Source organism: Bombyx mori, chromosome 18, assembly GCF_030269925.1.
Source record: "Bombyx mori chromosome 18, ASM3026992v2".
Taxonomy (NCBI): Eukaryota; Metazoa; Arthropoda; class Insecta; order Lepidoptera; family Bombycidae; genus Bombyx; species Bombyx mori.
In genome coordinates this window covers 2,094,918-2,114,006 of record NC_085124.1, presented here as the reverse complement: position 1 = coordinate 2,114,006, position 19,089 = coordinate 2,094,918, and the positions used below count along the sequence as shown (strand labels likewise).

General features: G+C 36.4%; 1 protein-coding gene across 5 annotated transcripts in view; it reads right to left on the bottom strand.

Moving 5' to 3' along the window:
- The window catches only part of LOC101742023 (protein PALS1), a 185,597-nt gene that overhangs the window by 48,471 nt on the left and 118,037 nt on the right, over positions 1-19,089 (bottom strand). The gene's annotated exons all lie outside the window — the stretch shown is intronic.

Here is a 19,089-nt window from a genome sequence, read left to right as displayed (position 1 = left end):
AGGGGCGCTGTGTCAACTGCATACAAAGAGTTAACTTTTACGCTATCGAGAACGTTAAAAAACTCCACGATGACCTGGAGCTCGATTCAGTTAGTAAGTACCTGCAGTCGGCATCGCTGCGCCATTTTGAGAAGGCGGCACGACATGAGAACCCTCTCATTGTAGCCGCTGGAAATTACATACCCGACCCAGTAGACCGAATGGTAAACCGTCGACGTCGCCCAAAGCACGTCATTACGGATCTTCCTGATCCATTAACGGTGCTTTTAGGCACCACAAGCACCGGTCACCGTCCGCGTCGAACCCGTCGCTTGCGACGAAGGGCTCGACGAGCGAACTAACCCATAGACACAGCCCACTGAGTTTCTCGCCGGATCTTCTCAGTGGGTCGCGTTTCCGATCCGGTGGTAGATTCTGCGAAGCACTGCTCTTGCTAGGGTCAGTGTTAGCAACTCTCCGGTTGAGCCCCGCGAGCTCACCTACAAACGTTAGGGCGAAGCTGAAATAGCCTCTCAAGGCTATCAGCATAGGTAGGAAAAAAAAAAAAAAAGTTAAAAAACTCGCACTAATCACACTGATGCTTCCGCATTGTGAATGCGTCTCATCGATGAGGCATACGTTGAGGACTACATCCGAGATGCTTTTTTTTAAATCAAAATAGAGAGAGAGAGTATTCTTTCTTGTACACAAAAAATAAATAAACAATGCGATACAGTAAATACAAAAAAAGTACAATTGGCAGTCTTATCGCTAAGAGCGATCTCTTCCAGACAACCATCAGGTGGACAAGAATCATTACGTCATTACAAAGTTATTACGCATATTATTTTACTGATTCTTACCGTAGCTTTCACATGTCTTCGATATTTCGGCGTGGCGCCGAGATTATGGGTAGACAAGAAATGTGGAAATCATGGTTAAGAACCCGTTAAATGATCGTGTGTGGAATGTTGATAGTCGCGAAAGTATAAATCAATTGGTAAATCGAATGTGGCTCGAAATTATTTATTTTTTTATTGCTTAGATGGGTGGACGAGCTCACAGCCCACCTGGTGTAAAGTAGTTACTGGAGCCCATGGACATCTACAACGTAAATGCGCCACCCACCTTGAAAATATAAATACCTTTCCGAATGCTCACAATTAGAAATATTTTGGAAAAATTGTAAAATGCTCCAATCATAGCCTAATTGTAAAATGCTCCAATCATAGCCTATCTATCTCTGTTCCATCTATTTGTTATTGTCGAATAAAATAACTTTGTATTGCTCAATTTAAAGTTAGGCCGCCGCTAAAATTCGTTTTCAAGTTAAATTACGAATAACAAACTAGTTTCCTATTATTCATCCACGTACCGACTTTTCTCATTCAACTTTTATATAGCACCTGATAAGTCAATAAAACGAGTCCACCGGCCGTTCACAATGCAATCCGATAGCTCCGTCTCTGTCCTACTTTCGCAGTTTGAATAAAACGAAAGAGGACACCAGAGAATGCATTGATTCAATTCAATACAAAACACATGGCAATGTGGGGTGTATTGTTGGAACATTCGATATTCCAAACGCTCACAGGCAGACTTTGAAAGTGATGATGTCTGTTCCATTCACAACAATATAATGTTTCAATTTATTTTCCATCATACATAATATGTCCCTTCTATATACCGAAGCGGACCTATTACTTTGTTTTGGCGTTATAAAATATACTAGTGGTCGCCTTGTATTATCGTTCAGTTGTCACATTTCTATAATCATCATTGTTCTATAATCAGAGATTTCGCCAATCTATTCTCAATTTGACCACAGACTAATAATAAACAAAAGAGTAAATAAATATATGCGTGTGTGTGTCAAATACATGGTAGTGTGTGTAATGTTTTTTATATTGATTCAATGTATATTTTATGCATAATAATTAAAAATAATTCTATATAAACTATAAGTGTGAGAAATTTCAAACTCCTCCGTCCGCGCAATTTTCGTAAAAAGGTGTACAAAGTTTTTTGCTTCATGTATTAATATATAGATTATTATTTTTATGAAAAATTATAATATTATGGAGTGAAATCTGGCAAATGTCATTAATTAAAGTTTGTTTTCTAAAGGAAGTTTATAACAACAGTTACTAGCAGCTTTTTATTTTATAAAATTAGATAGAATGAATTGATTTGTTGTGCAAACTTTAATTACGTTTCTGATAATATTGAATTATGAAAATTTTTAATAGTCTGTGGTCAAAGTGAGAATAAATTCAATATTGTTTGTCTTCTATACTAATACTAATACTAATACTAATAATATTATAAAGAGGAAATATTTGTTTGTTTGTTTGTTTCGAATAGGCTCCGAAACTACTGGACCGATTTGAAAAATTCTTTTTCCATTAGAAGCCGACATTGTCCCTGATGAACATAGGCTACTTTTTTTAATTTTTTTTTATTTAATTTTTTTGGTTTCATATGTGTTTTAATGTTTCCGAAGCGAAGCGAAGGCGTGTCGCTAGTTATTAATATTTGCCTTAAGTGTAGTCTTGGCGAAATCTGGAATTATAGAAGTACTATATTGACAATAGAATCTTAATAGTATACAAACTTATAATTTCAATTAATTATAGTCGAATTTCGACTACCGGGGCACCACTAGTATAAATTAAAATAAAATATGGCTTAAAAGTCTAAGTTACCAGGTCATAAAATCCCTTAAAAAATTTGCCAGCGTCATTTCTGACTTAGCACACGGATGTCGTGTCGGACTGACGCATGACGGCGTATAGGCTGTCGTCTCCATGACGACAGAAAAATGATCACGTACCATCCACTTCCTGTTCTATACGAGCACGTCGATTACGGACGGTAAACGTTTGAGGTTATTGAATTGAATACGCTGTTTGAGACGAAAAGAATGTTAACGTATCTTATTGATGAATTGAAAAATATTGGTAACCCGAATTTTTCGGTTCTTTTTACATGTAACTTGCTCGGTGAGCTCACACCCCATCTGGTGTTACGCGGTTACCGGGGCCCGTGGACATCAATGCACGAATCGACTGCTTTTTTATTGAAAAAAGAAAATAATGAATTTCAATGTATTCTTTTTTTTATTGCTTAAATGGGTGGACGAGCTCACAGTCCACCTGACGTTAAGTGGTTACTGGAGCCCATAGACATTTACAACGTAAATGCGCCACCCATCTTGAGATATAAGTTCTGTCGCAGCATAGTTACGACGGCTACCCCACCCGTTTGATTTTTATTACACGATGTTATTCCTTCACCGTGGAAGAATCGTGAACATTTGTTAAGTACGTATTTCATTAGAAAAATTGGTACCCGCCTGCGGGATTCGAACACCGATGCATCACTACATACGAATGTACCAGACGTCTTATCCTTTAGGCCACGACGATTTGTTTCTTTCAAACATCACATTCTCGGATAGATCTTTTAGTTGTAATAAATACGATATTAATCATTCAATTTAGTGTAATGATCCGATTGGTTTCGATTGAGCAACGTATTATAATCACACGAGAAGATTTTCCGGTTTGTTACAAGACTTTCGTGTTTTTACTCAACACGCCGGTCGGTTGAACTGGTCGTAACATATCAATGAGCATCTGCCGCACGTGTCGGGACGGGTTAGGAGAAATCAACATTTATACCTTCGTAGTTGGTTAGATGACAGGATATTTTACCGGTGGCAGGACCTCTTGGGACTTGCACGGGTAGGTACCACCACCTAATTCTGCCGTGAAGCAGTAACGCGTTTCGGTTTGAAAGGTGGGGCAGCCGTTGTAACCATACTGAGATCTTATAACTTATATCTCAAGGTGGGTGGCGCTTTTACGTTGTAGATGTCTATGGGTTCCAGTAACCACTTAACACCAGGTAAGTTGTGAGCTCACCCACCCATCTTAGCAATAAAACAAAATTGGCGCTCTACAATTTCATGGCAAAGGATCTACTTGGTCTTGTAATAAAACGGTGTTGTAATTGACTATTGGATAGACGAACGCTATCGGAGTTCGCAACGGGAATCCGGAAGTCTACCTTGATTAATGAGACTAATGGAAAGATTGGCTTCAACCAAAACCCTATCACACATTCGCGGCAAAGTCCGGAGAGATTTGCAAACTCATAAAGAGTTAGGCTTCGTATACAGCATAACTATAAGCCATTTATGAGGAAGTCATTCGTGAAGACAATCTACTCCATTCCGACTGGAACTTATCAGGTTCCACGTCTTAAGCCAGAATTTTGTTTAAGAAATCTATAATTTGAGGATTAAAACAAAATAATTTAAAATCTCATATCGTTGTGCGCGGTACTTCTGGTTCATTAGCTTATTAGCTTTCACGCCGACATTCAGGTCTTCAGGTCATATAAAAATATACAGGAATTGACGTTTTGATAAATGAGTTCATTTAGCTTCTTTACTTGTAGAGAAATGTTGGGTTTATACGTTGAACAGATACTTTGGAGTTTCGACCCCAGAATGGTATGTTTGTTTTTGTTATATTTGTGAGTCTGCGTTAGAAATACTCCACTCATATAACATTCACAGAAATTTTCTGAAATAAATTTCAAAGGATAAACTGCATGCTTGCTTGCTGGATTTGATTCGTGATTCGGAAAGGTGTCATAATGCGAAGGCGATATTCTGTGGACCAGTTGAGTAATTCTGGGAGATGAAGTTCAAAGTTTTGTTTTTTGGCCACCATGCTTGGGATTTTTGTTTTATTTTAAATTCCCAATTATGATTCCCTTCTGTAGACATCACCGAATGTCTCTCGTTTATTTCTTTAACTAATTCAGTAACATGAATCCGATCAGAACTCAAATGAACAGAAAGAGAAAATCCATCGATAAAGTTTACATGATGGCGGAATTAAAAAGGACATATCCCAATAAAAAATATTTGTCGCGACCCAGTGTTGTTCATTTGAGCTTCCGCCTAAGCACACCCGCAACAAACACTAAATATTCATAAACTTCACAAGAATAAACCCTAAAACGCCTAAAAAGCAAAAGGGAAAGGCTCATTTCGGTTTTTCATAATCACTTTCGAACGCTTAACCGCGAAAAAAGGCATTATTCTAATTATGAAACAACAAACGAAAAGGCTCGAAGCATCCTTATATGGATCCCGAATTAAAAACTCCCCCCGGGTGTCCCATAAGGGTTTAGACAGTCGTGACGTCACTGCGCCATTAGTATGCAGGGGTGATACCTTGTTCGATGGAGAGCGTGTTGGCTAAATTAAACTTTTTCCACATTATATGCGATACAGAGGTACTGTTTTTTTTTGTTATTTAGAAATTAATGTTTTCCATTACGTGTATTTTTTTTTAACCAAGCTGAGAGCCTTGAGAGGCTATGTCAGCATAAACTAGCACGTATGGCGTAATCTAGCGCGGCTATGTCAGCGTAGGTGAGCTCACGGGACTCAAACCTGACGACGTTGCTAAGACTAACCCTAGCAAGAGCAATGCTTCGCAGAACCATCGGATCAGAAACGCAACCCACTGAGAAGATCTAGCGGGAAACTCAGTGGGCTGTGTCTGTGGCTTAATTTTCTCGCCGAGCCCTTCGTCGCAAGCAACGGGTTCGAGAACGATGACCGGTCCTATTATCTGGTAAAGCTAGGCCGTATGCATTTTGATGAGTCGACACTGACAGCTCAGATGAAAAAGCGATATAAATAAACATGATTTCCATCGGCGAAGCTGTTACAATGAAATGACTTTCAGAAGACCCGAATTGGGACTTGCTCAAAGTAAACCTATGGCATGGCAATGAATACATTAACTAAACTGAACGTGGCGGCAATCATTTTTCATTTCATAAGCGCGCAATGCATTACATGGTAAGGCTTATTGTGAGCTCTCACATCTTCTGTCAAGTGGCTGCATTCACGTTGGATATATATTTTAGGAGGGAAGAATTAATGGTAGGCCGCAGTTCTTTCCAGTTTCGCCAGGACAAGATGGCCTGAACGGTCTTATCCAGGATGAATATATCCATTGACTCCTATAACCGCTTAAAGAAAACGAATAAAGACTTTGGATATATTAGTACCATTGATCAATGTTGTGATCATGACACACACCTAAATAGAGCCAAAGAGACACTGAGAAGTGTCTATCTATACCTTTATACAACAAAGCTTTTAAATTCTAATAACTCTACCTCTATGTAGAGGTCGTGTTAAAGCAGTTAAGAAGCTCTACATAGTACATTCGAGGCTGAAGGCTGGTTGCTGTGAGCGTTCGCTAAAAGGTTTCTACCGACACTTATACGATATTGGCGTATAGTCTAAAAAGTAAGAGACGAGAGCTTCACGAGACCGTACTGATATGTGACCACACTTGGCTATGTATACAGCTCACTAATCAGATACATTCTGACAATCTACGCTCAATATATTCCATCGTCAATATGTTGGACTAGAATCTTCTCTTCACTGCCAGAGTAGATGTACAAACATGCCGTGAAGCAGTAATGCGTTTCGGATTGAAGGGTGCGGCAGCCGTTACAACTATACTGAGACCTTAGAACTTAAATTTCAAGGTAGGTATCGGCATTTACGTTGTAGATACCTATGGGCTCCAGTAACCACTTAATATCAGGTGGGCTGTGAGCTCGTCCACCCACCTTAAGCTATAAAAAAATAAAAACTTAATTATGTAAACGTTGACTGAATTCATAAGACATAAACAGATAATTACAACACAAAATTATCAAATTGCGAAAATTTATGTTTGAGTGTATGATAATTGATAACCGTTATTGATGACCTTCTGAGGTGGCCTTGATTGCACTTAGTTAACAGTTAAAATAATGGGCTTAAAAGTATCTAAACCAAGCAGAGATGTACAACTATCCGATGTTTAAAAATAGTAAGAATGGACACTACAGGAACAATTTAATTACTTGGTTCCCTATAGCATTATACTTTTTATGCTCTTATGGATCCTTCATTTTCATTAAAAGACCATTTCAAACACGAGACCATATTTATTCTCATTAATAATTCGCATTGAATTTTTTTTAACATTTTGCGGGTAGATTTACGTATTTCTTATAATATGTGCATTATTCGCATACATACAAGCTAATTATGCTTTTTTTTTGTATATAAATTAAATAAATATTTACTAACATTCACGCCACGTTAACTGGTCCCGTGATAAGTTCGTAAAGAACTTGAGTTACAGGTACCAGATAACGGAAATAAATGTAAGATTTTTATTATACACATACATATATTTAAAATACATCCATAAGCCTGGAAAAGACATTTATATTTATCATACAAATATCTTCCCTTGGCGGGATTCAAACCCGCGACCCCCTTATGTAGCGACCATGTCACTTACCACTACACCAGACGGCCGTTAATGCTTTGACATCAATCAATATATTTGTATGAGTGTTCTCCCGCGGCTGCTCATACCTTGACATCGCCCATATAATGGTAGATATGCGTATTTCTGTCCAAAGAACGGGGACACGTCTCGTTATGTAACATCGGATTACGAACGCCTTTCTATTCAACGATGCAACCGATCGACAAACCAAACAATACTCTATATTGAAGGTATTAAAATTAAATTTCCAGGGAACAAGGTATTCGTATTGTGGTTACGTTAATAATAATTGGAAGTAGGTTAGTTTTACTTTTTAGGGATTGTTGACCTTTAGTATTGGAAATCTGTGGTTCGAAAGATGTTCGTGCAGTTACCATTATTTTTTTATTCGGTACAGTAACCTGTCGTAAGACATGCAACCGTAGTTTTGAGAAAAATAATTTCTTGGGCGGTGCATGCACAATGTCCTTTGAAATGTCCATATCAATTAATCTACAGTAGATCTTGAGGCACTCTTCTTTTGAGTCTTCTTGTAGTCATTTGGTTGTCCATTAAATGCTTAGCAAGGTTATTCGTATGGGACCATTATTTTAATATTTTTTGTTGTTGTTGCTTTTGGGGCCAACGCAAAACTTATCCCATAAGTAAGCGTAAGGACGGTTTTCCATTAAGCCAATCGCTAGCTGATACTTAGCATGTCTGTTCTGGCAAAACGGGGTCAAAATTTGCTATACTCTTACTTTGTTCCCGTAGAATGCATAACTTAATATAGCCACCACAGGATGAGTTCCCTTGTAGTAGTAGTGCCCTTGTACTCTGTATCCTTATTGTCGCGTTTCTTCTGTGCACAGCTGTGTGTACAATATATTAAATAAATAAAATTGATTTTTCAATATTTTCTCAATTTATATTGCCTCGAATGTAGATCATTGTGATAAAATTGACTGTCAAATGAATACACTGCAGATGTAATAACGTTCGAACGATCTTCCACGGAAATTTATAAATTTGAAAAGTCACCCGCGATATGTTTTCCGCTGTGCGATGTTATTTCAATTCGAGTGATTTGACCTTCGTCTGTAAATACACTTGTGGCCATGACAACCTTCCGAGAGGGTTGGTACATTTTCGGATATGTCGTACTTGTATGGTAATATTTTTCTTATTATAGAACTTTTTTTTTATTGCTTAGATGTGTGGACGAGCTCACAGCCCACCTGGTGTAAAGTGGTTACTGGAGCCCATGGACATCTACAACGTAAATGCGCCACCCACCTTGAGATATAAGTTCTAAGATCTCAGTATAGTTACAACGGCTGCCCCACCCTTCAAACCGAAACGCATTATTGCTTCACGGCAGAAATAGGCAGGGCGGTGGTACCTACCCGCGCGGACTCACAAGAGGTCCTACCACCAGAAAAAGAAGAAGAAGAACTTGGGAATTATCCAGTTGTTTTTTTTTGGTCAGTTTTTTTTTCCTTCCTAAGCTGATGATAGCCTTGAAAGGCTATTTCAGCGTAACCTTAACTAGTAGGTGAGCTCACGGGGCTCAAATCGGAGTGATGCTAACACTGGCCCTAGCAAGAGCAGTGCTTCGCAGAATCTACCACCGGATCGGAAACGCGACCCACTGAGAAGATCCGGCGAGAAACTCAGTGGTCTGGTCAGTTATGTCGTGTGTGATTAAATAGCTAAGTGTGGCACACAGTTTCGCCTATTGTTTGAAATTCTAGAATAACAAAACGAATGTCATGTTTTTTTTATGTATCGTCTTCTCGCATTAAAACTGTATAATCTCAAAACTTACAGGAGCGTGTTTTAAAGGTTTAACAGGTGATATTTTTCATATTAACCTCTGTGCAACATTAATTTTTAATTTTTTACCAGTTACATTATCTGTCTTTTAAAGTAAGATAAAATTATGTATTAATTTTGTTAATAGTAGTCAAAATATAGGTAAACTAAAAAAAAAAAAACTAAAATTAAACTACGCTCTTTTGATAGTATTAATGAAAAAAATACTGGTGATACCAAATGATTCCGCATATTAACTCAATTTCGAATATTTTTGGAAATTGTACACTTTTAACGCGAAAAGACGATATCTCCTGTGTCTAGGCCCTTGAACAATAAACAAAAATGAACTTATAAACTCTAATATGTATAGTTAACTAAAGATTATATTACCATCATATAAATTAGATATTGCACTTCAGGAAATATTTCAATGGGGATTTTATCGAATTTCCAGTTCGCTTTGTATTTCTACGGAAAAATATCATTAATATATATATTTTTTTATTGCTTAGATGTGTGGACGAGCTCACAGCCCACCTGGTGTTAAGTGGTTACTGGAGCCCATAGACATCTACAGCGTAAATGCGCCACACACCTTGAGATATAAGTTCTAAGGTCTCAGTATAGTTACAACGGCTGCCCCACCCTTCAAATCGAAACGCATTACTGCTTCACGGCAGAAATAAGCGGGGCGGTGGTACCTACCCGTGCGGACCCACTATCACTACAACAGTTTGTTTTATTCCAATAGATAAATAACAGAATATAGAAATTTACATGTGCAATGTGATTCAATAATGGAAATAATTTATTACAAGAAAACTATAATTCAAAGGTGAACTTCGTTGTCCAATTTAAGAACAAAAGCTAATTTATATTTTAAAAAAAAGTTTCTTTTCCTTTCAAATGAACTCTAATCAAGCTCCGCCTGAACTTTGAACTTAGTTCCCGGACGATAAAGCTTTAAACAGCAATAAACTTTATTAATGAAGTAATAAAGCTGGCGGATAGCCAGAAAATTCGGCTAACTTTAATAGTTAGATCAATCACTATTACTACACACTGCTGCCTTGCTTTATAAAACTTCCTATAAAACAAAAAAAACAAAAAAAAATATTACTTTTGTTGGCATATGAGCATACGGCCCACCTGATAGTGAGTGGTTACCGTCACCCATGGACTTCAGCAATGCCAGGGGCAGAGCCAGGCTCTGCCTACCACTTAATACTCTCCACAGGCCTCGTTTGAAGAAAGACATGTCATAGCGCTCAGAAAACACCGTGGAGGGGACCTCATTCCAAAGCCGGATGGTAGGTGGCAAAAATTACCTCTGGAAACGCACTGTGAATGACCGCAGTGGCTCCAGGTAGTATGGATGAACTCTACTCCGGTGGCGGGCAGTGCGATGGTAAAAACGAGATTATGGAATCATCTCAAACAATTCCTCAGAGCACTCCCAATGTACATACGGTACAAAATACAGTCAGGAACCGAAGTCTCTTCGCAGACCCAGAAGTTCCAAACGATTAATTAATTATTGTTTTATTAATTAAAACAATTAATTTTGTTGGCCGATCTTACATTTGAAGTCTCGAATGACGTCACACGTAATAGCAACCAATGTCTAACGAGGATGATATCGGTGCCCTTTGTACTGACAAGAACCCAAATTGTCATCCTATCGCTTCTTCAACCAGTATCCAAAAACTGAGTGTGGGTCTCTTTCGAATGCACCCCATTCTCTTCGGTCTCTTGTCTTTCTCATCCAGTCTCTACCAACTACCTAGACCAGGTCATCGGACCGCCTCATTGGCTGTCTGCCCACGTTACATCATTGTCATAATTATCATCCTATCTATCCAGGATTGATTTAGATATTCATATTTCTAAAACTTTCATTTGTCATTTTGTTTGGATAAATTAATTCATGTTTTCTTTGATGGCTACGGTAATTATTTTCAGTTACTTTCGATTCATTTCGGTGTTTTCAATTAATATCCAATATAAATTTTTTTAATTGGCACCTTTAGACCGTCGCATGTTAGAACGAATAGAATGCGAACGCCATTTTAATATTGCCAGATATTGTATATTGCAAAGTATTTGTGTTGACAAGTACCTATTAGAATTATTATTTTTTAATTGCCAATTTGAAATAAATCGAATACTCCACAGTTTTCGCGGTCAATCAATTACAGTTTTACGCCACGCCCCTTTAGGGGCTTAGGGGACTAACACTAAAAAACCTCATTTGAAAAAGGACAATAAGGTTGTGCAGAGACAACTCCGCGGGGTGTTTATTCGATTGCAGGTGCGTGGGAAAATCGATATCTGGATACAAACTGTTACAGGTGTGTACACTCAGCCCCAGTGGCTATCGTACGCATTTTTTTTTTTTTTCTACAACAATCTAATCAATTAAATAATCCAATTATCCAAGTGTTCAAGAAAAATACCATGATACATAGATACATACACACATAAGCACATTCAATGTTTATTTATATGTATTTTTCATCTTATATTAGATTTTTTTTAAAGCTTAATTTAAAAATCATGCGTTAATAGCTTTTGTATTGTACACTATTCCCCTCTTATACATCGTATTTCTCTCTAATGGTTTGCTGGAAGAAAACTCATGAATGAGCTAAGCTCGCCTTTGTACATAGTATTTAGACATTCTTTAAATCTGTTTTTATTGTATTTTCTTTTTGTGTACAATAAGTATAAATAAAAAAAAAATAAAAAAATTATATGTGTAACCGATTTCGCCTATCTCCTTGTTCGCCATTTGAAATATAATTTTCGTAATTTTCATCTAAAGCGTACCCGAACGTATTACGGACGCAGTTGACCGTGTGTGCTTATCAGATAACTCATAGAAGATCAGGTTTGTACCCCGAAACTAACCCGCATCAATGTTATAACAGTTTAAATAACAATTTCGTATCCCTACGATTTGACAACGTTGATGTCTTTTGAATGTTATAATGAAGTTAAACTATTTATTACTAATGTACTGTGAGAGCCTTGTGCAAACTTTATTTTATTTTTTATTACATAGATGCGCGAACAAGCTTACGGCCCACCTGATGTTAAGGGGTTACCGGAGCTAATGGACATCAATATGTAACTGCCTCCGTCCACCTTGAGACACGAATCTCAATTGTATAGGGCAACGGTTGCCCCATCATTCAAACCTGAACGCATTACTGTCGCACAGTAGAAATAGGTAAGTTGATGATGACAACTACCCTCCTAGGCTCACAAGATTCACCTAAGACCATCAAACACTTCATATTACCAATAAAACCGCAGTTTTCATTGCCGACAAAGTAAAAAGTAATCCTTTTTAAAAAGATACTTATTTCACAAATCGCTTCGGTTTATTGGGGGACCGAATTTTGCAATAAAAATAAATTACCGGGTTAAAATTGTTGTAGCTTGCATTATACGAGTAATATCCAACCGCACATGTTGATTAAAAGCAAAGGGGTTGTAACTAATTAGTGAATTATTGGGGCAAACTCAAATTGAAAGGAATATAGAAATGACAGAATTAATAACATTCATTATTTGAAAATATATTACAAGTTAGAGTTCGCAAGGTGAAATAAACTTTAATCGAATAGTACTTAAGACGGATTTTGGTTTTTATACAAACCGCATGACCCAAACCCATAATAGTTGTACAAAATTTTTAAGTCCATTCAAAAAAGTTTAGGTACATCAAGAAAGTATTTGAGAATATTTTTGCTTTTGCGTGTTGCTAGTAGCAGTAATATTAGTAGTAGAAGAAGTAGTAATAACTTTTTTTAGATCTGGTAAAATTAAACATCACATTCTGATTATTAGTCTTTTGGTAAATTTAATATGGTAGATTTAATATTTATTTAAATTTAAATGTTCTACACTAGGCGGAAGATAGGAGCAAATGGCGTGGTATGATCCGGAATAAGCTCTTGTTGCGAGGAGGTGGTCACGACCCTCAGTATTGAGGAAACCGAAGCGAAAAGAAGAAGAAAGTAAATTTAATCAACCACACAGTTAAAGTCTATATTCTTTTTTTATTTATTGCTTAGATGGGTGGACGAGCTCACAGCCCGCCTGGTGTTAAGTGGTTACTGGAGCCTATTGACATCTACAACGTAAATGCGCCACCCACCTTGAGATATAAGTTCTAAGGTCTGAGTATAGTTACAACGGCTCCCTACCCTTCAAACCGAAACGCATAACTGCTTCATGGCAGAAATAGGCAGGGTGGTAGTACCTACCCGCGCGGATTTACAAGCGGTCCTACCACCAGTAATTCGTTTCATAGGTGATGAAAAATACATTGAAAATGTTAATGACATGGATAATGGAATCGGAAGCCGTACGTATGCCGCCCGAAGCTGTTAAAATTAAAATACCCGTGAATTTCCATCCGAAAACGTTGTCGATTGTAAAATTATTATAGTGACATTGTTAGTAAAACACACAATGTGTGCCTCGCAAACACATTGTTCTGTCGATTGAAAGATATACAGCAAACATTCCTGATGTATACAACATAAACAGACACGTATTCAACGCGATGCTTTGTGGGCCGTTGACCTATTTTCGTACGAGCATTTTTTAATTAGATTCCGTCATTATAGTTTAATGTTTTCGTCAACTTTTACTTTTGTTATTATTGCTCCGTATACTATTCGCGTCTTAATTAATTATTTTTGAATAGTTTGTTGGCACCAATTCATTTATGGCCTATTATGGCCTATTATGGCCTATTATGGCCATTTATGGCCATTATGGCATTTGCAGGCAGCGGCTTGGCTCTGCCCCTGGCATTGCTGAAGTCCATGGGCGACGGTAACCACTCACCATCAGGTGGGCCGTATGCTCGTCTGCCTACAAGGTCAATAAAAAAAAAATTTGGCCCAACTTCCACGTTACTAAATAGGTTTATTAAAACAAAATGTCAATACAGGCGCTTAGATTCAAAACTCATCAATTTGTCAACATATTTTTCACTTTTTTGCATTCGATTACTCAGCATGTAACGGTTTGATTAGCTAATATTAAATACTTATGTCATACATATTTCGTGAAACAAAAGCGTACCTCAATACAACAGTATTGAAGCCGCTGACCCCATGCGTCATGTGTTTTCTGTTTGTCTTCCATTGCGCGTAATTATGCAATCGAATTATTTATAATGTTTTAGTGTCCTTAAAATAAACAGAGCGTCACTGTTAGTTTGGTTTTCAGAGATTCTTCGATTACGCTGTATAGGAAAATATGTACCTAACAGAAAAATACTTCGTAATATCAAAACAGTAATGTAGAATAATCGTTGTGGTTGAACGTGAAAATCAATCACGCTATATACCTGTACGCGATAGGTATATACGGTACATGTTGGCGACAAGGTTAATTGTTTTGTGACGCTTACATTATAAATGACTCACAATAACCAAAATTTAAATTATAAAAAAAAACCTTCCGTTATTTTTCACAATATAATAATGATTTGTTTTTGTGTTCTGTAAGAAATAACGATCGTATGATACAAAAACCATTCGATCACATACAAAATAGGTTGAGAAAAAATTAAACAAATTTCATATAACCTTAAATTAAATTCCAGTTCTCTTGGATCGCAATAATATTTCGTGAAAGAGCTAAACGCGGAAAAATTCTATTAATTATTTCACTGAACTGTATGTTGAATGTTAGGTTAATTTTAAAATAAATATACCCGTTTTACAAAGTTGTTGAAGGCGCTAATTCTTAAGCAATTGTCGATTCGCTCAAAACTGTTAAAAACAAATCCAAACACGATCGTCACTTTTACCATTAAACACACGAACATAAAAATACCATTCAATTATTAATTATCATTTACCCAATCAGACTTGGACACTTGGTCAACATTGACAACCAAACAACAAATTTTTTAAAAAGGAATTAATTATAACACATTAATATTTTTTTACACAATATAGGCACTATTTTTCGAAAACCATTCGCTAAATATAAACACGATTATTGAAAGAAAAACAAAACGTCGCTGTCACGTTTGAGAATGACACTGCGGAGTCCGACGTACGTCAAACCGAGACGAAAGTAAGCGAGGGACTAGGAATCGCGGCCGTTCGACTTGGCGCGAACCGGCCGCGCGGCCCGCCCTATTGCAAACTAAAACTTGAAATTACGAAACCTAAAACAAGTGTGCTCGACGGATGTGGTATAAATGTATTCGAAAATTCACTTATTACTTATCTTTATGAATCTTTATAATTATGTAATATTTATAGACCCGAAATAAATACGAGATAAAACAAATATTGCCGAAACTGGCTTACGTCTCAAGCAGACATACATCACCTTCCGTTACACAGATGCCGCGCGTGACACAACCATTGTCTCATTACAGACGTGTGATGACGGTGGCTAAATACCACAAAAGGAAGCTAATTCCAGAGCCTAATCTCAATTGGCAAAATTGATATCACTGGGTAGTAGGAATGTATTTTACTCTTATAATGCATCGACATAAGGGTCTCCTTTTAGGGATGAGATCATCTTAAGCAATTTGTATCACACGGAAAATAGATTACTTTTTTTGCCTTCGAAGATACACAAGTTTAAAGGCATATCATATTCAAGATATTAAATTATTGTAAGTAATGGTCCTCACCGGCACGAATTTAAGTACAAGTAGCTGGTAATTGCGGCCAGAGATTACGGAGTAGGCGTGAAGTATTGTTCTATCTGTGTGCTTAGTGCGAGTTTTTAACATTCTCGATAACGTATAAGTTAACTCAAATTTGTATGGAGTTGGAACGTTTGTCTACGTTTGCCACTAGGGGCACTGTTGCAACTGCGTACAAATTTGAGTTAGCTTTTACGCTATCGAGAACTTTAAAAAACTCGCACTAAGCACACTGTTCAGAACTTCCAAATGATTTATTTCTAGCGCAATTGGGAGTTCTACTGGTACTTTAATGCCAATAAAAATGGATTACTAAATACCATTAATAGAGTTTATCAATCGCATCCACAAGTAAACTAAATCTGGCAAAAATCTGATTCGCGTTAATATCTATTTTTAAGATAAGAGTTAAGCTATAATATATAACCGATGGCCTACTGTTTCATGACACGCACACGGCAAAAGAGTTTCCGTCTTCATTATTCTGTATACAATGCTTATGGTTTAAGTTATTTTTATAAATATATTTTAAAATATATATTTGTATTAAAAAAACCTACATACTTAGATATTAGATTTAGAAACCGTCCGTAGTCGGACGGAAAACGGACAAAGACTTCGTGTTTGCAAATATAAATATTTGTTTTTGTTTGTCCACCTACCAGTGCTATATTCGTCGAGGGTTTGTTAATTAAGCGAAATTCCAAATGCGGGGACGCCTGTATTTAAAGATTAAATGTAAAGACTGTAAGGCCTTCCGTTTTTCATACGTAAAACGGAATTAATTAGCGTCATTGAAGTCGTTTTGATCTCGTTTCGGCAGTAAGTAATTGAAATGCTTCAACTGAATGTTCGTCTAAAATGTAAAGAACGTGTTTTCATCTAAGAACTTCGGGTGGTGCAATTTTCATTTTACCATAATTTATGAAAGTTCATTTAAAAAAAAACTCTGTATACCGAAAATGGCTTTTAGAGAACTCGATGTATGCGAGTTACCTTATAATGGACTACAGACATCGCTCATGGACATCAGCAATGTAAGGGGAACGGCGAAATTGCTGCTTGCTGCTGAAGATTCCTTTATAACTCCCTTTAAAGAAGGATAATACGGGATGGAATACCAGAAACATCGCAAAGTGAATTCGAAAACCAGATGTTTCATAGCAAAAGAGATTTCTAGAAACAATTTTTTGATATTTTTCGTGGAAAAATCCTTAGATGCCTTTCCATAGAGCAGCTTGTATAAAACATGCAAACATATAAAAACAGAATATGTAAAAAAATAGTATGTATTATGATTTGAAGTAACGTGTAAATTCAGAAAGTTTATTAAAAATAAGCATAACATACTTTAATAAATTACTAAACGATAAAAACAGGGAAGCGTTTTAGTGCATTAAATTATTAACCAAATAAAATATTACAACTATCGTGTAAATATCAATCCTCATACTGGTGTAAAAACCAATATGCCACATCCGACCTTATTGATTTAATTAATCCACGTAAAAGACATTTTTGTTTCAAAAGAGCAGATCGTAAGTTGTTGCGTTACTATTAAAACCAGTTTTCGTGTTGTTTTTATGTAATATATCCAACGTTACTTTTACGTGTGTAATAATTGCATTCTTTCAATTTTTTTATTGTAGATGCGGCCGGTTCCTCTCAAATCGTTTTTTTTTAAACATCGACTTTCACTGTGTACGTGCCAAAGTCTTGAAAACCCTTATATTATTTTGAGTCAACTCAAAATATTATTATGAGTTTTTTTATGAGACTTTTTTATGAGTTTACTGTGGTGTGCAATGTAAATTATTCTGTCCAGCTTAACACATTTGTTTAAATTATCAACTTGTTGATATGATAAATAGGCTTTCAGATCTTTCGAGTGGCTACGCATGATTGTTTCCGGAAAGCAATATACAAAATATGTGGGTATCTACCCGTATAGGTTCACAGAATGCCTCGTGTGTATTTTTGTCGACTATCAGAGTACCTTAAAAACTAACATTTATACAGTAGATTGGGGGGAATAGACACTAGAGTTAGAATAGGGACAAATCTGGGATGTCACAATACTTTTGTTGAGTTGTTAAATTTAACTTTGTTGAACTGAAAATTACTTTTAAGAGTATGAAATAGTTTAATTTAGTCATCAAAAATTTGTAACTCATTAAAGATATTAAAAAAGTGAATTACCTAAAGTACCTAAGGTACTACCTAAGAACTAAATAGTGTCAGCGCTTTCGAAAAACTGTAATGTCCCCATACGTATCCTGATTCACCCCAAAGCTAAGGTGAATCGGGTCAAGCTAGTTTTTTCAGTTTTTGTGTATATTTTGTAATGAACTATGTATAATAACGCATCATATTATTATATCAAAATGTAAGCCTCTAGAACCATTTTAATCTCAATTTTATTGGTGTTACCCTAAGAAAAACCATTGAAAATTTGTGTTGGATTTGGAAAGGATCTCGGTTCCCCCCAATCTACAGTTTTATCTCATATTGTGACAGCCCTGAAAAGCTAACACGCTGACCACAGCAGGTACACATTGTATCCCCCATAACCGCTCGTTGTCACCAAAAGTTAAATAATTACCTAGTATTTTCTAGATCAATTCCTCACAGGAAAAATAGACAAGAAAAAAAATGTGTTTTATTATTACTTTAGTATTTTAGTTTAATTTTTTTAGTAGTACATTTTGCCTCCAACTGTGCTTGGTTATAATTTAGTGTTCTATCTCTCTGTCTAAGGAAGACAAATAAAGTTGCAGTGTAATTGCTTCGAAGAGCTTCTATTTAATTGTGGAGGAGACAATTTACACACAGTTACAATAAAAAATTTACACACCCACACACAATTTATATATATAAAAATGAATTGCTGTTCGTTAGTCTCGCTAAAACTCGAGAACGGCTGGACCGATTTGATTAATTTTGATCTTGAATTATTTGTGGAGGTCCAGAGAAGGTTTACAAGGTAGACAACTATGAAAATGCTCGGAATATAAATAAAAATAACAATTTTGTTTTCCCTTTGATGTGGTCCCCCGTCGGACGAACTCCTTTTGTTTGTTTTAAGTTTATTTTACACAAAAGTTTAGGTCTTTTATTTATCAATTGAGGCACAAAGAAGTCTGTGGGGTCAGCTAGTTTATAATATTAATAAACTATCCAATGCTGAATACGATATTCAAATATCGAAATGAATCAAATTAAAAT